General features: G+C 47.8%; 1 protein-coding gene across 1 annotated transcript in view; it reads left to right on the forward strand.

The window, feature by feature from the left end:
* Positions 1–22,045, forward strand: part of LOC149436082 (MAM domain-containing glycosylphosphatidylinositol anchor protein 1-like) — a 247,363-nt gene that overhangs the window by 179,309 nt on the left and 46,009 nt on the right. The window lies entirely within an intron of this gene.

The raw sequence follows: 22,045 nt of genomic DNA on the forward strand, positions 1-22,045 counted from the left end.
GCGTGGGTCCAGGGGCGGACTGACAACTCATGGGGCCCCCGGGCAATAGGGGATCATGGGGCCCATGTTTCCTTGGCCACACTCAAAGCACACCCAAGAAAAAAGCCTATAAAAGCTACCTGGGGCATTTCATGGGGCCCCCTACTGACCCCGGGCCCTCGGGCAGTGCCTGAGTGCTGGAATGGTCAGTCCGCCCCTGGGTGGGTCAGGGCTTATACTTTATCCCTTTTGCGGCCGTTTTTGCCTTTTTTGCACATTTAAAAAATAATTTTAGGCCTGAAGATTACATAAAACCCCAAACATGAGATATTTTCTGAAAGCAGAGACCCCAGAGAATAAAATAGTGGTAGTTCCAATTTTTTATGTCGCATGATATTACCGCAAAATTTCAGTAAAACAAGTAAGTTAATTTTAGGGCACAAAAAAGCAATAAATGACCCTATTTGTTTGTAAAATATAAAAGACGAGGTTGCAGCGAGTAAATAGATATCCAACTTATCAAACCTTAAATTTGTGCGCACTCGGGAAATGGCGACGAACTTCAGTACCCCATCTATAGGTCGACACTTTTAAAGCTTCTTATAGGTTAGTGTTATGGGGGGAGGTCTGGTGCTAGATTTATCGCTCTCATTCTGGCGTGTGCGGCGATATGTGACATGTGTGACGCAATCGATGGTTTCATGTGTATGTACCCCAGTGGGTGCTTTTATGTTTGTACATGCGGATTTGTGGGGGTGGGGGCCTCAATATTTTTTTTTTGGGGGGGGCGGATGGTATGTGCTTGCTATGTCAGGGGTGGGCAACTGTGGCCCTCCAGCTGTTGTAGAACTTTAAGTCCCATGAGGCATTGAAAAACTGACAGTTACAAGCATGACTCCCAAAGGCAGAGGCATGATGGGACTTGTAGTTCACCAACAGCTGGAGGGCCACAGTTGCCCACCCCTGCCCTATGTGATGATTTTTGGTGACAGGTTCTTTTTGAGACATCCAAGATCTAATAGACCCTGCATGTCTCCCCTCTGCTCCACTGAATGTAATGTGGTGCACATCGCACCGTATTACATTCTTTCCTGGGGATTCAGGGACGGACTGACCATTTGGAAACTCGGGCGCTGCCCGAGGGCCCGGGGTCAGTAGGGGGCCCCATGAGATGCCCCTGGTACCTTTTTCATAGGCTTTTTTGAGTTTGGGCATGGACACAGGGGCCCCATGATCCCCTATTGCCCAGGGGCCTCATGAGTTTTCAGTCCGCCCCTGCGGGGATTGCATTACAATCTCTCATAACGTCACTTCCGGGTCAGCACAAGAAGAGGAGAGGAGCGGACTTGTCCGTTCTTCTCCCTCCCCTCTAGCCGATGGCTAGCCGGGCCCTCACATGGGCAAGTGGAGCCCGGGAGACCTCACGCCGGGGGTGCAGAGAGGCTGGCACCAGGGGCGGACTGACAACTCATGGGGCCCCCGGGCAATAGGGGATCATGGGGCCCCTGTGTCCTTGCCCAAACTCAAAAAAGCCTATGAAATAGGTACCAGGGGCATCTCATGGTGCCCCCTACTGATCCCGGGCCCTCGGGCAGTGCCCGAGTTTCCAAATGGTCAGTCCGCCCCTGGCTGGCACTGTGTGGAAGCAATTGCCAGTAGCGCTGCCGCCGATTGCTTCACCTGACAGGTGAGCTCGCTGCTTGCCCGCAGCAGTGCTAAAGGTAGAAAGAGACTACCTGCCCATCGCCCGGAACTACATGCCCCAGGCGTCGGGCGATAGGAATCCAACATCCCTGTTGTGTTCTGTTTCAAATGCTGCTTTGTGCCTCCTTAGACCTAGTCTGTCCAGACAGTATAGTCACCTGCTGATTTGGCACTATCCACAGGCAGCTTAACTCATCATTAGGACACATACGTTGAATCCAACCATTTGGTTATATTTTGCTTTACCTAGTACCCTCACCACATGAACACGCTAATGACATTTTACATACATTTTCCATTTTCGTTACATACCTTATTTTAGACCCGGTGATGCCATCACTGTGTCTCTGTGGTTCTCTTTGCAAGACAGGCAAATCATGGTTGCTGAGAGGTGCCAGCAGGATTCTGTACAAGCTGTAAAAATCACAGCACACCGCCTCAGTACTCCTTTCAAGAGCCCTCAACCCTGACTTAGGCTTCACACCTATGCAGTTTGCGTTTGACCCGTTTCTGCATTGCGTTTTGTGTTGCATTTTTGCACCTGCAATTGTGCTGCGTTTTTGATGTGTTTTTTTTTTTTCTTGTTGCTAGGCAGATTTAAAACGTGAAACGCATCAAAATTGCGGCAAAAATGCTGGTGCAAAAACGCAACACAAAACGCAATGCAGAAACGGGTCAAACGCAAACTGCATAGGTGTGAACCTACACTACACGCTTTTCTGCAGCATTTCCATTGAAGTCTATAGAACCAAAAACACAACTTTTTGCGTTAAAATAAATTTCCCGACCCTTTCCAAAAAACGCAGCGGGTGAAAATGCGGAGATGTGAACGTGTCCCATAGGAAGTCATGTTAAATGGACTGCTATGCATTTCTGCAAAATGCAAAACACTGCAGAAGACGCTTAGGTGTGAATCTAGGCTCAAGCAGTGGGCTGGCTCTTGTCAGGGTACATTTGCATGCAGCAGAGGCGTCCCTAGGGTTGGTGCCACCCGGGGCGGTAACACTTGGACATCCCCTCCGATGATCCCCGCAGGATGGATCGCATCTGCCGATTGAGCATAATGGATCCGTGTCTGATCCATTATCCTCCCCAATCTGCAGATCCGATCCATCCTGCGGGGATCGTTGGCTTGCAACCTATATGGCAGGGCTTGAAAAAGCTACTCGCCAAATGCGAGGAGAAATTCCTCTGTGGCGAGCGGCTGCGAGCACAGACGAAGAAGCATGGAGCGACTGCACATGCACTCCATGCCTCATTGTGAAGCCGAGTTCCGGTTTACAACTTCCGGTTTCTGCGGCATCGCGATTACAGTGGCAGCACCGCTGAGGGGACTCATGCAGGAGAGGTCTGCTCTCCTACGCTGAGAGGAGACACCCTCTCCACCGCCGTGGGGGACACGAGGCCCGCTCTCAACCACCTTGGGGGACACGAGGCCCGCTTTCCACCGCCTTGGGGAACATGAGGCCCGTTTTCCACCGCCTTGGGGAACACGAGGCCTGCTCTACACCTCCTTGGGGAACACAAGGCCCGCTCTCCACCACCTTGGGGAACACGAGGCCCGCTCTCCACCGCCTTGGGGGACACGAGGCCTGCTCTACACCTCCTTGGGGGACACGAGGACCGCTCTCCACCGCCTTGGGGGACACGAGGACCGCTCTCCACCGCCTTGGGGGACACGAGGACCGCTCTCCACCGCGTTGGGGGACACGTGGCCCGCTCTCCACCGCCTTGGGGGACACGAGGCCCGCTTTCCACCGCCTTGGGGGACACGAGGCCCGCTTTCCACCGCCTTGGGGGACACGAGGACCGCTCTCCACCGCGTTGGGGGACACGAGGACCGCTCTCCACCGCCTTGGGGGACACGAGGACCGCTCTCCACCGCGTTGGGGGACACGAGGCCCGCTCTCCACCGCCTTGGGGGACACGAGGCCCGCTTTCCACCGCCTTGGGGAACATGAGGCCCGTTTTCCACCGCCTTGGGGGACACGAGGCCTGCTCTACACCTCCTTGGGGAACACAAGGCCCGCTCTCCACCACCTTGGGGAACACGAGGCCCACTCTACACCGCCTTGGGGGACACAAGTAAGGTTTGTGCCTGGCTAGTAGGTCTGGACTCAAAATTTAGTATACGGGGTTAACTGATCTCTCCACAAAAAGGTAAGTTTTAAAGCAAGCCAACGATCCCCGCAGGATGGATCAGATCTGGGGATTGGGGAGGATAATGGATCGGAGTCCGATCCATTATGCTCAATCCGCAGATTCGATCCATCCTGCGGGGATTGTTGGCTTGTTTTAAAACTTACCTTTTCGTGGAGCGAGTCCGGTGTCACCCCGTGTGATAGGTGTCACCCGGTCCGATGTGCACCTGCCTAGGGAAGCCCCTGGCATGCAGACCAACCATATGTGCTGTTTAGCCTCCCTGATAGAAGGAACTGAAATCTAATGAATGAAAGAGGCAGGCCAACGACAGTCACGGGTGGGGAGGAAGGCTCTAAATGATGCTGGACGTCCTCCAGCCAGGAAAACACGTGCTGCAGCTTCTAATGCACATTGTGAGCAGCTCACAGTGTGCAGTGAAATCCGAGAAAGCCATTTCAGTCCGGGAGACGAGATGCTACTACTGTGCAAACAAATGGTCAAATTAAAATGTATTTTTATGTCTCTAGGACTGAGACACATTTTTAAACACACAAAAAAAACCAATTGTAAATGCCATTTTGTTGCCATCTGTAGCCTCATGTGGCAGCTCACAGAGAGCCGGAGGCCACGCAGCGAAGACGTATAAATGTCAGATATTTCATCTTCTGTATAGCTAGGAAGATTTACATACAAAGTGGGGAATTATTGTGTATTTGTGACGTTTTCCCATCACCTGCGCGTTCCGTCCTTGTCCCGGGTACAGTGGTGTGCACAGTAGAAGCGCAGCGGTGCGCACATTTCACATCGTTCACGCACATTTGGTTCTGGCATTGAGATGTGTCGGAATGAGGACGTGTGGATGGGGAATGTGACAATCAGATGCAGGATGCAGCTTGTTAATTGGACCTGTCTGCTAGACGAGCTGATGAGGGCGTCAACCCCTTGGGTGGTGCGAAGGTGATAATCAGCAGGTAGTGGGGGGAAGGGGGCGATTTAAGCCCAGAGAAGCACGTGATTGGAGGAGTGAAATATTCCAGAGGTTTCGCCTTTTAGTAGCAGGCCAAGGATAAAGTAAGAAACATTCTGTTGGCAGATCATCGATTCGTCACCAGAGATGAGCCGAATGGCCTTATGTTCAGTTCAAGCAGGGTTCTGCATACCTCCTTCTGGGCCCGTCACAGTGTTCAGTGGTTCCTCCTTCTGGACTCCTCAGTGTTCCTTCTGGGTCCCGCACAGTGTTCAGCGGTTCCTCCTCCTAGGTCACCCATAGTGTTCAGCGGTTCCTCCTCCTAGGTCACCCACAGTGTTCAATGGGTCTTCCTTCTGGGTTTCCTGCAATGTTCAGTGGTTCCTCCTTTTCTGTCCTCCACATTGCTCAATGGGTTTTCCTTCTGGATCCCGCACAGTGTTCAATGTGTCCTTCTTCTGGGTCCCACACAGTGTGCAGCGGTTCTCCATTCTAAATCACCCACATTGTTCAATGGGTTTTCCTTCTGGGTTTCCTGCAGTGTTTAGTGGTTCCTCCTTCTGTCTTCCACAGTGTTCAATGTGTTCTTCTTCTGGGTCTCCCACAGTGTTCAGTGGTTTCTCCCTCTGGGTTCCCTGCAGTGTTCAGTAGTTCCTTCTCCTAGGTCACCCACAGTGTTCAGCAGTTCCTCCTTTTAGATCACCCACATTGTTCAATGTTCCCTTCTTGGTCTCCCACAGTGTTCAGTGATTCCTCCTTCTGGGTTCCACACAGTGTTCAGTGATTCCTCCTTCTCTGTCCTCCACAGGGTTCAGTGTTTGTTCTCCACAGTGTTCAGTGGTTCCTCCTTCTGGGTTCCCCACAATGTTCAGTGGTTCCTTCTTCTGGGTCCCCCACAGTGTTCAGTGATTCCTCCTTCTATGTCTTCAACAGTGTTCAGTGATTCCGCCTTCTGGGTTCCCTGCAGAGTTCAGTGATTCCTCCTTCTCTGTCCTCCACAGGGTTCAGTGATTCCTTCTTTTGGGTCTCCCACAGTGTTCAATGGTTCCTCCTTCTGGGTTCCCCACAATGTTCAGTGGTTCCTCCTTCTGGGTTCCCCACAATGTTCAGTGGTTCCTTCTTCTGGGTCCCCCACAGTGTTCAGTGATTCCTCCTTCTATGTCTTCAACAGTGTTCAGTGATTCCTTCTTCTGGGTCTCCCACAGTGTTCAGTGATTCCTCCTTCTGGGTTCCCTGCAGAGTTCAGTGATTCCTCCTTCTCTGTCCTCCACAGGGTTCAGTGATTCCTTCTTTTGGGTCTCCCACAGTGTTCAATGGTTCCTCCTGATGGTCCTCCATAGTGTTCAGTGGTTCCTCCTGATGCCCCCCCACAGTGTTCAGTGGTTCCTCCTGATGCCCCCCCACAGTGTTCAGTGGTTCCTCCTGATGACCCCCCACAGTGGTTCCTCCTTGTGGATCACTGACGTATCCTGTAATTAGTGATAGGTGGAAAAAGTGGCTTCAGTCATACGCTGGTTCACTAAAGTCCAAACCCCATTGAAATCAATGGGAGCCGAATCTGTCAAATCAAAAAAGCCTGTTTTCTGGGCTAAGGGCAAGGGTTGCTGAATAATAGCATGTGGGGGGGGGGGGGGCAGGACCAGGGGTGGACTGACCAATTGGAAACTCGGGCACTGCCCGAGGGCCCGGGGTCAGTAGAGGGGCCCCATGAGATGTCCCTGGTACCCTTTTCATAGGCTTTTTTGAGTTTGGGCAAAGACACAGGGGCCCCATGATCCCCTATTGCCTGGGGGCCCCATGAGTTGTCAGTCCGCCCCTGGGCGGGACCAATGTCCATTTAAACTGTATCACTATTTTTTTTTTCTTTTTAAATGTCCGTTTTGCTGTTGGCACATCCTACAGTAAGAGTGAGAAAAGATATGGTGTAGACCCCCCCCCCCCCCCCAAAAAAAAAAGTACATACCAGGCCCCTTGAGCCTGGTATGGGTTTAAAGGAGGTACCTCATACAGAAAAACAAAAACATGTAAGAGGTCCCCCTAAAAATCAATACCAGACTGTTAATCTGAGCGTGCAGCCTGGTTGGCTTGGAAAGGGGGTGGAAGAGCGTGCGGCCCCTACTTCCCTATTGGTCGCATTCCCTCAGCATGAGGAGGGTGGCTTGTCAAGGAGGAATCCACACGGCAAAGCACTTTGTCCCCATGTTGGTAAGCACAAGGGTCTCTTCCCCACAACTCTGGCTGGTAGTTGTGGGGGTCTGCAGGTGGCTTAGAGGAATCTGGTAGCCCCCTTTAAAAATAAGGACCCCCAGATACTGTCCCCCATGTGAATGAGTAAGGGGTACGTAGTGCGTGCTGCCAAACCCAGACATGTCCATCGGATTGCCAGACAGAGAAGCGTGATTGGTCACTCCAGGGAACACATCTCCACTGCTCTAGAGTCCAGTGACAGCGTGCTTTACACCACGGCATCTGACGCTTTGCATTGCACTTGGTGATGGAAGGCTTGGATGCAGCTGCTCGGCCATGGAAACCCATTCCATGAAGCTCTCTACGCACTGTTGTTGGGCTCATCTGAAGGCCACACCAAGTTTGGAGATCTTTAGCTTTTGATTCTGCAGACAATTGGCGACTTCTGCGCACTGTGCGCTTCAGCATGCGCTGACCCCGCCCTGTCATGTGACGTGGCCTACCACTTGGTGGCTGAGTTGCTGTTGTTCCCAGTTGCTTCCACTTTGTTATAACCCCACTAACAGTTGAGCGTGGAATATTTAGTAGCCAGGAAATGTCACGGATGGACTTATTGCCCAGGTGGCCACCTATCACGGGACCACGCTTGGAGTCACTGAGCTCCTGAGAGCGACCCATTCTTTCACCAATGTTTGTAGAAGCCGTCTGCATGCCTAGGGGCTTGATTGTATACACCTGTGTCCATGGAGGGGATTGGAACACCTGAATCACATGATTGGGAGGGGATTGGAACACCTGAATCACATGATTGGGAGGGGATTGGAACATCTGAATCACATGATTGGAAGGGGATTGGAACAGCTGAATCACATGATTGGGAGGGGATTGGAACACCTGAATCACATGATATGGGAGGGGATTGGAACACCTGAATCACATGATTGGGAGGGGATTGGAACACCTGAATCACATGATTGGGAAGGGATTGGAACACCTGAATCACATGATATGGAAGGGATTGGAACACCTGAATCACATGATATGGAAGGGATTGGAACACCTGAATCACATGATTGGGAGGGGATTGGAACATCTGAATCACAGGATTGGGAGGGGATTGGAACACCTGAATCACATGATTGGGAAGGGATTGGAACACCTGAATCACATGATATGGAAGGGATTGGAACATCTGAATCATATGATTGGGAGGGCGGGGCCAATACTTTTGGCAATATAGTGCATGCGTAGGCATGGCGAGTTAAAATGGCGTCTTACATGGTGAATTACGCTGACAATCATATTGCAGAATAACTTCATTCATTTCGGCAATAAAACAACACAAGTCATTCCTCCTGATTATTATTATTAATACCGCCGAGCCCCAGGATACCATTTCCCGCTATCTTTTTTTTCGGCGGCTGGTGGTGCGCACAAAATAATTAGCATTCTAAATAATTCTCCAATTGGATAAACGTTATTTAGGAAAGTTAATGTAATCACGCTGATTAGTAGTAAATGTATCCAGGACTAATGGATGAATCGGCAATTTCCTTTTCAGACAGAAGTGGATTAAATGATCTAAAAAGAGGAATTCTATGGGCCAGAGATATCCATGAAAAGCTCTGTGCAGCCACCGGCACTGTTACACTGACTGACCTCAGTCACAGCCAGCAGCCATGTCCCTAGAAATGGCCCTGGTGCTGAAGCGTCCCACTGCCCCTCACTTGGCAGGGCTGCCCCTCTTTTGGAACCCTATCTCTCTACTTTTTTGTTTGACTGCTGGGTGTGTCATACCACAGTGCACACCTACCCCGGCTGAGAGTGTTTAAATAGACTGCTGGACATTCAGAGTGATTGAACAGCTCGGCTTGACTTCTATCTGTCGGCACTACTCACAATCACTCCTGTGAAAGTCTCTGGGACTGTCCCTGATACCTTAGTTCCTCACAGTCCCTCATTTAGAGGGACTGCACTTAATTTGAAACTCTCAGTTCTCCCTAGCTTTTGTCTGACAGCGTATTGTTTCACTCTACTTGCCTCTCGGTTTACCTGTCATAGGGGCATCTTATGGAATGGCTTTGTAATGATCAGCCTTGAGCTTTCACCGCTTGCTGGTATTTACTCAGCATTGTAACTCAGGTCACACCACGGTGCACACCTGCCACATTTAGGAGTGTTTAAATAGACTGCTGGTCATTTAGCGTGCTTGCTTATCAGTTTACCTGTTGTAGGTAAAGCCTATGGCTTGACTTTGTAATGATCGGCCTTGGACCTTCATCTTCTGCTGGTCTTTACTCAGCACTGTAACTCAGGTCACACCACGGTGCACACCTACCCCATTTAAGAAAGTTTAAATAGACTGCTGGTCATTTAGCGTGCTTGCTTATCAGTTTACCTGTAGTAGGTAAAGCCTATGGAGTGACTTTGTAATGATCGGCCTTGAACCATCACCTGCTGGTCTTTACTCAGCACTGTATCTCAGGTCACACCACGGTGCACACCTACCCGATTTAGGAGTGTTTAAATAGACTGCTGGTCATTTAGCGTGCTTGCTTATCAGTTTACCTGTCGTAGGTAAAGCCTATGGAGTGACTTTGTAATGATCGGCCTTGAACCTTCACCTGCTGGTCTTTACTCAGCACTGTATCTCCGGTCACACCACAGTGCACACCTACCCCATTTAAGAAAGTTTAAATAGACTGCTGGTCATTTAGCGTGCTTGCTTATCAGTTTACCTGTCGTAGGTAAAGCCTATGGAGTGACTTTGTAATGATCGGCCCTGAACCTTCACCTGCTGGTCTTTACTCAGCACTGTATCTCAAGTCACACCACGGTGCACACCTACCCCATTTAGGAATGTTTAAATAGACTGCTGGTCATTTAACGTGTTTGCTTATCAGTTTACCTGTCGCAGGTAAAGCCTATGGAGTAACTTTGTAATGATTGGCCTTGAACCTTCACCTGCTGGTCTTTACTCAGCACTGTAACTCAGGTCACACCACGGTGCACACCTACCCCATTTAGGAGTGTTTAAATAGACTGCTGGTCATTTAGCCTGCTTGCTTATCAGTTTACCTGTCGTAGGTAAAGCCTATGGATTGACTGTGTAATGATCGGCCTTGAACCTTCATCTTCTGTTGGTCTTTACTCAGCACTGTAACTCGGGTCACACCACGGTGCACACCTACCCAGTTAGGAGTGTTTAAATAGACTGATGGACTTTCGAAGTGCTTGATCATTAGGTTCTGCTTGACCTTTGTCTGCACTGCTCACACTCACTCCTGTGTTTTTTGTACTCTAAATTTGTGTCTTGGTTTTGCTGTTGTCTGCTCAGACCAGATGCCTGTAGACTTTGCTTCAACTCTTTGTATCTTTTTAGCATCTGAGCACAATGGATCGATAACAGGTTACAATGACTTGCAGTAGCAATTTTGTGATACGTTCAATTTACAGGACGTTTTGGTGTTTTGGGCGTCCATTGGATTCAATGGGCTGCCTTAACGCAAGTTAGCACACTACATAAAGCATGTTATTGCACCACAAGAATGTAAATGAGCCCCAAAACAGATATTTTAATTAATTTGGTGTCATGAGCAGACGTGTGAAGTGATGCAGAGGTAGCAGGCATCAATAGTGAACACCATTCTTAACCCACCCAGATTGGTAACCAAACCCTACAAAGCATTGTGGAAAAAATGGCGGCATGGCGGATTAATGTCAGTGGGGCTCATCACCTCCCGGATGATCCCAGGCCCATCAGCATGTCTTATGTATAATAACTGTGCATCCTTCATGTAAATTCTCTTCCTCCAGCTGTTCTCTGGAATATTCCGGCACATTCTCCGCCAGGGTCACACGTCGTTTCATCTCTGCTAATCTCAGCGTGTCTGGCGTACTCTACCTGACTTTGCTTCAGGCGGTAGCGATGAAGAAAAGCCGGGCATCTGTCCGGAAATGATTGGCAGCTGCGTGGCGCTGGGCGCTCACATGGCGGCCTCGTTATTAGAGGAATGATACATTGTAACGGGCCGATCAAAAGAGGAAATAGAAAATGAGCAGGAGGAAGATTCACCAGCCGGAGACCTGAAACGTTAACAGGATGATAGTCAGTGGAAGTGATTTTCTTGCCGGCTCAGTGGACACAATACCTGTCATGTGCGGCGTGGAATTAACTGCTTGCCTCCTGGGACAGTTTTGACATTTTTCACATATATGTCAAAATCAGCTTTTTTTTTTTGCTAGAAAATTGCTTAGAACTCCCAAACGTTATACATTTTCTGAAAGCAGAGACCCTGGGAAATAAAATGGTGGCCATTGCAAATTTTTTAATGCAGCACAAAATTTGCACAGCTGTTTATCAAACGCATATTTTCAAGTAAAAAATACAATACATTTACTTTTAGTGCACATAAAGGGAATGCCCAATTTTTAAAACATAATCTTGCATTGAGTAAGTAGATACCGAACATGTCAAGGCTTAAAAAAATAGCACGCCCCCCGTGAAAAACTGCAATATGCTGATTTGACTCTCCAAGCCCACTGTCTTCTAGAACCCTCCAGACATACAGGGGGCAACAGGGGCGGACTGACCATTTGGAAACTCGGGCACTGCCCGAGGGCCGGGGTCAGTAGGGGGCCCCATGAGATGCCCCTGGTACCTTTTTCATAGGCTTTTTTGGGTTTGGGCAAGGACACAGGGGCCCCATGATCCCCTATTGCCTGGGGGCCCCATGAGTTGTCTGTCCACCCCTGGGGGGGAAGCAGTCAAATCTACAACCAGTGAAACACGGAAAAGACCAAAATATTCACATGTAGCTCCACTGATTACAGTGAGCCAAGGCTAAATTTACCTAACCTAGCACCTACTGTACCTAGGAGGGATCTACACTTCCGGTACATGCGTCTACACTGTTCCTAAGCATACAATCCAGCATGTAATAGAATCAGCTGCCTATACAGACCTCTGCTTTTGAAAATTCTGGTTGCCTGGCTGTCATGATGATCCAGAGTTTTGCATAATTTTGTGCTCTGCACACCTAACTGCCATTTACTTCTGAATCCACCTCTGACCTGCTGGGATAATCCTTCCTTATGTCTGCTATTTTCTCCCACTATATTATAAAAGACTTCTGATTGTTGCAAGAGATTGTTATCTGCTACCATGTTCAAAAAGACTGTAAGAGCCAAGTAACAGGCAACTGCTGGAGACCAATGCCATGTTCCAAGGGACTGTAAGAGCCAAGTAACGGGCAACTGCTGGAGACCAATGCCATGTTCCAAGGGATTGTAAGAGCCAAGTACCAGGTAACTGCTGGAGACCAATGCCATGTTACAAGGGACTGTAAGAGCCAAGTAACAGGGAACTGCTGGATACCAATGCCATATTACGAGGGTCTGTAAGAGCTAAGCAACAGGCAACTACTGGAGACCAATGCCATGTTACAAGGGACTGTAAGAGCCAAGTAACAGGCAACTGCTGGATACCAATGCCATGTTACAAGGGACTGTAAGAGCCAAGTACCAGGTAACTGCTGGAGACCAATGCCATGTTACAAGGGACTGTAAGAGCCAAGTACCAGGTAACTGCTGGAGACCAATGCCATGTTACAAGGGACTGTAAGAGCCAAGTAACAGGGAACTGCTGGATACCAATGCCATATTACGAGGGACTGTAAGAGCCAAGCAACAGGCAACTACTGGAGACCAATGCCATGTTACAAGGGACTGTAAGAGCCAAGTAACAGGCAACTGCTGGATACCAATGCCATGTTACTAGGGACTGTAAGAGCCAAGCAACAGGCAACTACTGGAGACCAATGCCATGTTACAAGGGACTGTAAGAGCCAAGTAACAGGCAACTGCTGGAGACCAATGCCATGCTACAAGGGACTGTAAGAGCTAAGTACCAGGCAACTGCTGGAGACCAATGCCATGTTACAAGGGACTGTAAGAGCCAAGCAACAGGCAACTGCTGGAGACCAATGCCATGCTACAAGGGACTGTAAGAGCTAAGTACCAGGCAACTGCTGGAGACCAATGCCATGTTACAAGGGACTGTAAGAGCCAAGTAGCAGGCAACTGCTGGAGACCAATGCCATGTTACAAGAGACTGTAAGAGCCAAGTAACGGGCAACTGCTGGAGACCAATGCCATGTTCCAAGGGACTGTAAGAGCCAAGTAACGGGCAACTGCTGGAGACCAATGCCATGTTCCAAGGGATTGTAAGAGCCAAGTACCAGGTAACTGCTGGAGACCAATGCCATGTTACAAGGGACTGTAAGAGCCAAGTAACAGGGAACTGCTGGATACCAATGCCATATTACGAGGGTCTGTAAGAGCTAAGCAACAGGCAACTACTGGAGACCAATGCCATGTTACAAGGGACTGTAAGAGCCAAGTAACAGGCAACTGCTGGATACCAATGCCATGTTACAAGGGACTGTAAGAGCCAAGTACCAGGTAACTGCTGGAGACCAATGCCATGTTACAAGGGACTGTAAGAGCCAAGTACCAGGTAACTGCTGGAGACCAATGCCATGTTACAAGGGACTGTAAGAGCCAAGTAACAGGGAACTGCTGGATACCAATGCCATATTACGAGGGACTGTAAGAGCCAAGCAACAGGCAACTACTGGAGACCAATGCCATGTTACAAGGGACTGTAAGAGCCAAGTAACAGGCAACTGCTGGATACCAATGCCATGTTACTAGGGACTGTAAGAGCCAAGCAACAGGCAACTACTGGAGACCAATGCCATGTTACAAGGGACTGTAAGAGCCAAGTAACAGGCAACTGCTGGAGACCAATGCCATGCTACAAGGGACTGTAAGAGCTAAGTACCAGGCAACTGCTGGAGACCAATGCCATGTTACAAGGGACTGTAAGAGCCAAGCAACAGGCAACTGCTGGAGACCAATGCCATGCTACAAGGGACTGTAAGAGCTAAGTACCAGGCAACTGCTGGAGACCAATGCCATGTTACAAGGGACTGTAAGAGCCAAGTAGCAGGCAACTGCTGGAGACCAATGCCATGTTACAAGGGACTGTAAGAGCCAAGTAGCAGGCAACCGCTGGAGACCAATGCTATGTTACCTAATGACAATTTTGTTTTTCATTTTGAATAAAGTAAGCAAAGTCTCTGATTGGACGGTGGAAGAAATCTAGGCAGAAGGTTGTATTATAGGTACAACCCCCGCAGGACAGAGGAGGATTCATTGGTTAGTTGCCAGCAGGTAATTTTTTTCAGCCAGGCCGGAGTGGGGCATTGCAGGGACATTGAGAGACGGAAGGTCAGACGGAGCAGCAGAATAAACAGGACACTTCCATTACATGTGAAATGTATTAGGTCTGTTTCTTCTAATCAGACTTTTATCAGCCGAGTCGAGTGGCAGCTGTTCCGGGCTTATGAAATATTCAGCGATTTCTGAGCTCCGTAATGAATAATTCTCACTCTCAGGGTCCTCCGTCTCTTCATCTTAAGTTGTTGCCACAAACTTGACTGGACGACAGCGGACCGGGGAGAATGGACGAAGAGGCGGCGGGCGCTCCTGCGCGTCTGTCTGCAAGTTCTTCCATTTACTATGCTGGATAGGAATGAGGAGCTCTTGTTTTATAAAGGTTATTCGAGCTTGTTAATCAGGGTTAAAGTAGTAGTCTGGTCAAAGTATACAGGGACGATTTTAATATCAATTGGACCATGGGCGAACATTTTCTTGGACCCCTTCGCACGCACCCACCAACCCACTCACATTAAATCTCACTCTTCACCCCAACATTCTAAAATACAAGCACACATGTAGACTTATCTAAAAATCCCTATTCATTACACAGACCCCCCCCTCCTCCATCATTACACAGACCCCCCCTCTTCCTTCATTACACAGACCCCCCCTCTTCCTTCATTACACAGACCCCCCCTCCTTCATCATTTCACAGACCCCCCCCCCTCCTTCATCATTTCACAGACCCCCCCTCCTTCATCATTACACAGACCCCCCCCTCCTCCATCATTACACAGGCCCCCCCTCCTCCATCATTACACAGACCCCCCTCCTTCATCATTACACAGGACCCCCCTCCTCTATCATTACACAGGACCCCCCTCCTCTATCCTTACACAGACCCCCTCCTCCATCATTACACAGACCCCCCTCCTCCATCATTACACAGGTCCCCCCTCCTTCATTATTACACAGGACCCCCTCCTCCATCATTGCTCGGGCCCCCGTCCTCCGTCATTGCTCAGACCCCCTCCTCCATCATTGCTCAGACCCCCTCCTCCATCATTACACGGAAGTCAATGTTCTAGGCCAATGGTCTCCGAACTGCGGCCCTGGGGCCAGATGCAGCCCTTTGCTTGCTTTTATCAGGCCATTGGGGCATTATTTCATCCATTGATACAACAATGGGCCATTATTCCTCCCACTAACACCAATGATGGGGCGCTATTCCTCCCACTAACACCAATGATGGGGCGCTATTCCTCCCACTGACACCAATGATGGGGCGCTATTCCTCCCACTGACACCAATGATGGGGCACTATTCCTCCTACTGACACCAATGATGGGGCACTATTCCTCCTACTGACACCAATGATGGGGCACTATTCCTCCCACTGACACCAATGATGGGGAACTATTCCTCCCACTGATACCAATGATGGGGCACTATTCCTCCCACCGATACCAATGATGGGGCACTATTCCTCCCACTGACACTAATGATGGGACACTATTCCTCCCACTGACACCAATGATGGGGCACTATTCCTTCCACTGATACCAATGATGGGGCACTATTCCTTCCACTGATACCAATGATGGGGCACTATTCCTTCCACTGATACCAATGATGGGGCACTATTCCTTCCACTGATACCAATGATGGGGCACTATTCCTTCCACTGATACCAATGATGGGGCACTATTCCTCCCACTGACACCAATGATGGGGCACTATTCCTCCCACTGATACCAATGATGGGGCACTATTCCTTCCACTGATACCAATGATGGGACACTATTCCTCCCACTGATACCAATGATGGGGCGCTATTCCTCCCACTGACACCAATTATGGGGCACTATTCCTCCCACTGACACCAATGATGGGGCACTATTCCTCCCACTGACACCAATGATGGGACACTATTCCTCCCACTGACACCAATGATGGGACACTATTCCTCCCACTGACACCAATGATGGGGCACTATTCCTCCCACTGATACCAATGATGGGGCACTATTCCTCCCACTGACACCAATGATGGGGCACTATTCCTCCCACTGACACCAATGATGGGGAACTATTCCTCCCACTGACACCAATGATGGGGCACTATTCCTCCCACTGACACCAATGATGGGGCACTATTCCTCCCACTGACACCAATGATGGGGCACTATTCCTCCCACTGACACCAATGATGGGGCACTATTCCTCCCACTGACACCAATGATGGGGCACTATTCCTCCCACTGACACCAATGATGGGGAACTATTCCTCCCACTGACACCAATGATGGGGCACTATTCCTCCCACTGACACCAATGATGGGGCACTATTCCTCCCACTGACACCAATGATGGGGCACAATTCCTTCAAGTGACACAAACATGTCCATGTTTGGTCAATTAAGTCACCACGGAGGACCTGCCTCTTTGCGTGTTGAGCTGTCATTCACTGGACCTGTCATTTAGTGGGAGTGAAGCGATAATATCAGACATGCATTGCGTGGCAACGTTTTTTAATTTCATCAAGTGTCTGACATCCAGCTATCATCCACTAGACCCGCCATTTCACAGGAGTGACGCAACAGTACCAAACGGGCAGCTTTTATTAATTCCGGCAGGTTGGAGGTGTCATTGTCACTGACATGTATCTTCATTGCTGGATTACATGATTGACAGTGGCTGTACATCTGACTTTTTGGGAGATTAATTTTTAATGAAGGAATTTGTCAAAAACTTTTTTTTTTTTACTGTTTAAATTTTTTAGTGTAGAGGTACTATGTACCCTTTACTCATTGCATGAGGGGACTGCACCTGCCAGCATCCTTAACCGCTTGAGCTCTGGAGGATTTTACCCCCTTCGTGACCAGGCCATTGTTTGCTATTCAGCACTGTGCTACTTTAACTGGTCATGCAACACTGTGCCCAAACAAAATTTAATATAATTTTTTTTTTTCACACGCATAGAGCTTTCTTTATTATTTTTTGAATTACTGATAAAGGAAAAGTACCGAAAATTTTGAAAATAAAAACAATATTTGTTACTTTCTGCTGCAAACCAAATTCAATAAAAAAGAAAAAATTTAAATCTCATTTATTCATAAATTTAGGCCAAAACATATTTTGCTACACGTCTTTGATTAAAGAAAAAATCCCAGTAGGTGTTTATTAATTGCTTTGCGTGAAAGCGTCTACAAACTATGATATATATGCTGGAATTTGTTTTTTTAATACTAGTAAGGACTGTGATCAGCGACTTATAATGGAACTGCGATAGTACAGTGGGCAATCTGGCACTAACTGACACTGGGGGGAACTGACTAACTTTGTACGCCGCTTGAGGGTTAGGGACTGATGTGGATGTACAATATATATGTAAAGCGCAACGTAAATTGATGGCGCTATATAAGTACCTGTAATAAATAAATAATTAAACTGCCACTGACATCACCAGTGACATTAATACAGTGATCAGCAATGATACTATACACTGTCACTGTACTAATGACACTGGATGGGATCTATTGTTGCTGGAGAATTGTCTTATGTTGCTGGGAGGAGTCAGTTGTTGCTGAGAGGGATCTACTGTTGAGGGAGGGGTCTGTTGTTTCTGGCTGCTGGGAGATCTATTAGTGCTGGTGGATGCCTATTGTTGCTAGGGTGGATCTATTGTTACTCTGGAGGTATTTTGTTTGTAGAATATCTATTGTTGCTGGGAGGGATCTATTGTTACTCTGGAGGTATTTTGTTTGTAGAATATCTATTGTTGCTGGGAGGGATCTATTGTTGTTTAGGGGTGAATTGTTGCTAGGGGAATCTACTGTTTCTGGGAGGGGTCTTTTGTTGCTAGCTACAGGGGATCTATTTTACTACTTTTCTTGTTATCATTAACAAATTCCATATAAATTAATTATCACCACAAAATTATACTTGGTTCTGTATTCTCTAAACGGGGCAGTACTGAGAGGTGGGTAGGGGATGGAACCAAGGGACGGTACTCGGAGGTGGGTAGGGGGCGGAGACATGGGGTGAGTCAGAAGAGGGGATTACCTGCACCTGTTTCCTGAGATAAAGTCCTGGGCACAAGGCTTACAATATTATTGTCTCTTTACACATCAGATGATCAAAGACCATCCCATGGACTGCATGATAGCAAGTAAAACTTTATTGGATGAAACTACTGTGTCTTATAGGAGAGTTAAGCTGTCTGTGGAGGGCGATTATTCAGCAAGTTACCATACTGGCCAGATGGGCTGAGGTCTAAAGTTGGTATGTCAATGCAGTGCTTGAAACAGAACAGGCAGTGTCATGTTTGCTTTATTGTCAGGCAAGAAGAGAGGCTTTGAGGGAGGTAATCATTATTGAAATGGTGTAGGTACAGGGAACACAATGAGAGATATTTTAAATTTTGGCATAAAAATATACATTTTCAGCTACCTGGATTAAGGCTCTAAACAATATTTAAAATAGAATATACACTATATTGCCAAAAGTATTGGTCGGCCGGCCTTTCCACGCACATGACCTTTAATGGCCCCCCAGTCTTAGTCCGTAGGGTTCAATATTGAGTTGGCCCCGCCCTTTCCACACACATGACCTTTAATGGCCCCCCAGTCTTAGTCCGTAGGGTTCAATATTGAGTTGGCCCCGCCCTTTGCAGCTATAACAGCTTCAACTGGGAAGGCCGTCCACAAGGTTTAGGAGGGTGTCTATGGGAAGGTTGGACCATTCTTCCAGAAGCACATTTGTCAGGTCAGGCACTGATGTCGGGGGAGGAGGCCTGGCTCGCAGTCTCCGCTCTAATTCATCCCAAAGGTGTTCTATGGGGTTGAGGTCAGGACTCTGTGCAGGACAGTCAAGCTCCTCCACCCCAAACTGGCTCCTCCATGTCTTTATGGACCTTGCTTTGTGCACTGGTGCGCAGTCATGTTAGAACAGGAAGGGGCCATCCCCAAACTCTTCCCACAAAGTTGGGAGCATGAAATTGTCCAAAATGTCTTGGTATGCTAACGCCTTAAGAGTTCCCTTCAATGGAACTAGGGGGCCAAGCCCAACCCCTGAAAAACAACCCCACACCATAATCCCCCCTCCACCAAACTTTACACTTGGCATTATGCAGTCAGGCAAGTACCGTTCTCCTGGCAACCACCAAACCCAGACATGTCCATTGCCAGACAGAGAAGTGTGATTGGTCCCTCCAGAGAACACATCTCCTCTGCTCTAGAGTGCAGTGGCGGCGCGCTTTACACCACGGCATCCGACGCTTTGCCTTGCACTTGGTGATGTAAGGCTTGGATGCAGCTGCTCGGCCATGGAAACCCATTCCATGAAGCTCTCTACGCACTGTTGTTGGGCTCATCTGAAGGCCACACCAAGTTTGGAGGTCTTTAGCTATTGACTCTGCAGACAGTTGGCGACTTCTGCGCACTGTGCGCTTCAGCATGCGCTGACCCCGCCCTGTCATGTGACGTGGCCTACCACTTGGTGGCTGAGTGGCTGTTGTTCCCAGTTGCTTCCACTTTGTTATAATCCCACTAACAGTTGAGCGTGGAATATTTAGTAGCCAGGAAATGTCACGGATGGACTTATTGCCCAGGTGGCCACCTATCACGGGACCACGCTTGGAGTCACTGAGCTCCTGAGAGCGACCCATTCTTTCACCAATGTTTGTAGAAGCCGTCTGCATGCCTAGGGGCTTGATTGTATACACCTGTGTCCATGGAGGGGATTGGAACACCTGGATCACATGATTGGGAGGGGATTGGAACACCTGAATCACATGATATGGAGGGGATTGGAACACCTAAATCACATGATATGGAGGGGATTGGAACACCTGAATCACATGATTGGGAGGGGATTGGAACACCAGAATCACATGATTGGGAGGGGATTGGAACACCAGAATCACATGATTTGGAGGGGATTGGAACCCCTGAATCACATGATTGGGAGGGGATTGGAACACCTGAATCACATGATTGGGAGGGGATTGGAACACCTGAATCACATGATTGGGAGGGGATTGGAACACCTGAATCACATGATTGGGAGGGGATTGGAGCACCTGAATCACATGATTGGGAGGGGATTGGAACACCTGAATCACATGATTGGGAGGGGATTGGAACACCTGAATCACATGATTTGGAGGGCGGGCCCAATACTTTTGGCAATATAGTGTATATACAGTACATATATATATACTGTATATAGTTAGAGATCTGCTTGATCTTACCAACATATGTTTAAAGAAATGCAGAACACCAGAGCAGCTGAATATCAGAAATATTTTCGGTAGGTGGAAATGTTAACAATGTATTTTCACGTGGTATTGAGCGTTTAGACCGGAGTTCAGCTTTAATAAAGCAGCGACTAGAACAGAACGAGAATTTATCTTTATAAGATCTGAGGTGACAGTTGATTGGCTGATACAGCTTATTGCACTTTGTTCGCCAGCGCCGCGTCTTCCGCTGCCTTACTAAATAAAACCATTACCGTTCGGGGAAGGAAATAAGATTGGAGGTGACTCTCCAGCCAAACTGATCATTTCCAATTTATTGCCTCCCTGATGACTCCAGTGTCCTCCTAAAAGGTTCTGGGATAGAAATGAGGAAATTCATATGTTTATTAATAGGCAGTAACCGTAAATCCTTTTAGCTGGTGAGTCCATGGGAGTCATCATCTGTGATGGTTGGGTTACATTTTCCAGTGTCACAAGACTCACAAAAAGTCATAAAATCGGGGATAAGACCACTAAAAGGAAAAGGGCAAAAGGTACACCAACGCGTTTCGGCGCTCACTAATTCATAGACTCATGGAAGAGCGCAGGCAGAAAAAAAAGACCACATAATATCAAAAACAGATCCAGACTTTGTGGTTCTTCGAGTTTTCCACCTTCATTTTATTTTATTTTTTTTCCGTCTCTTAGATCCTTAATCAGATCTAAGAGACAAAATAGCATAACACTTTGTAAATGAAAGAGATCTAAAGTCAGAACTGAATGGCTTACCCTAGGTCAGGGGTAGGCAACCTGCGGCTCTCTAGACCACGGGTAGGCAACCTGGGGCTCTCTAGCTGTTGTGGAACTACATTTCCCATGAGGCATTGCAAAGATTACAAAACTGACAGTTACAGCTATGACTTGCAGAGGCATGATGGGACTTGTAGTCCTGCGGCTCTCAGGTTGCCTACGCCTGCCCCAGGTTCACAGCTAAGCGGTTTCCGCATTTTTCAGAAGCGCAGTACAGTCCATTTAACATGATTTCCTATGGGACATGTTCACATCTGTGCGTTTTTCCCCCGGTGCGCTTTTTGGAATGGGTCGGGGACTTTTTTGACTATGGAAATGCTGCAGAAAAGCATGTATTGCGTTTTTGCTGCGTTTTATGCCACATTTATGATGCGATTTTGATGCGTTTTGCATTTTTAAATCTGCCTAGCAACAAGAAAATTTTTTTTTAAAGAAAAACCATGCAAAATGCATAACAAATGCAAAAGTGCAAAAACGCAACACAAAATGCAATGCAGAAATGGCTCAAACGCAACCTGCATAGGTGTGTACCTATAGGGTATATTGTTACATTGTATCTAAACATACACATATATATATAAATTTTACATTTTTTTTTTATTTATTTTAATTATTTTTTGCATCATAAACACCACATATATGTGGATTAAAACACCTTATTAATGTATGTATTTTATTATTAACTTAACCTGTTTATATATCATTTATTACTCAATATTTATTTATTTGCAAGATCCTAGTTTATTAGTAGTATAACCCTCTCTATATGAAATGCAGAATGAGTATATATTATCC

Source organism: Staurois parvus, unplaced genomic scaffold (assembly GCF_062004578.1).
Source record: "Staurois parvus isolate SC_StPar_1 unplaced genomic scaffold, SC_StPar_1.0 ptg001425l, whole genome shotgun sequence".
Classification (NCBI taxonomy): Eukaryota; Metazoa; Chordata; class Amphibia; order Anura; family Ranidae; genus Staurois; species Staurois parvus.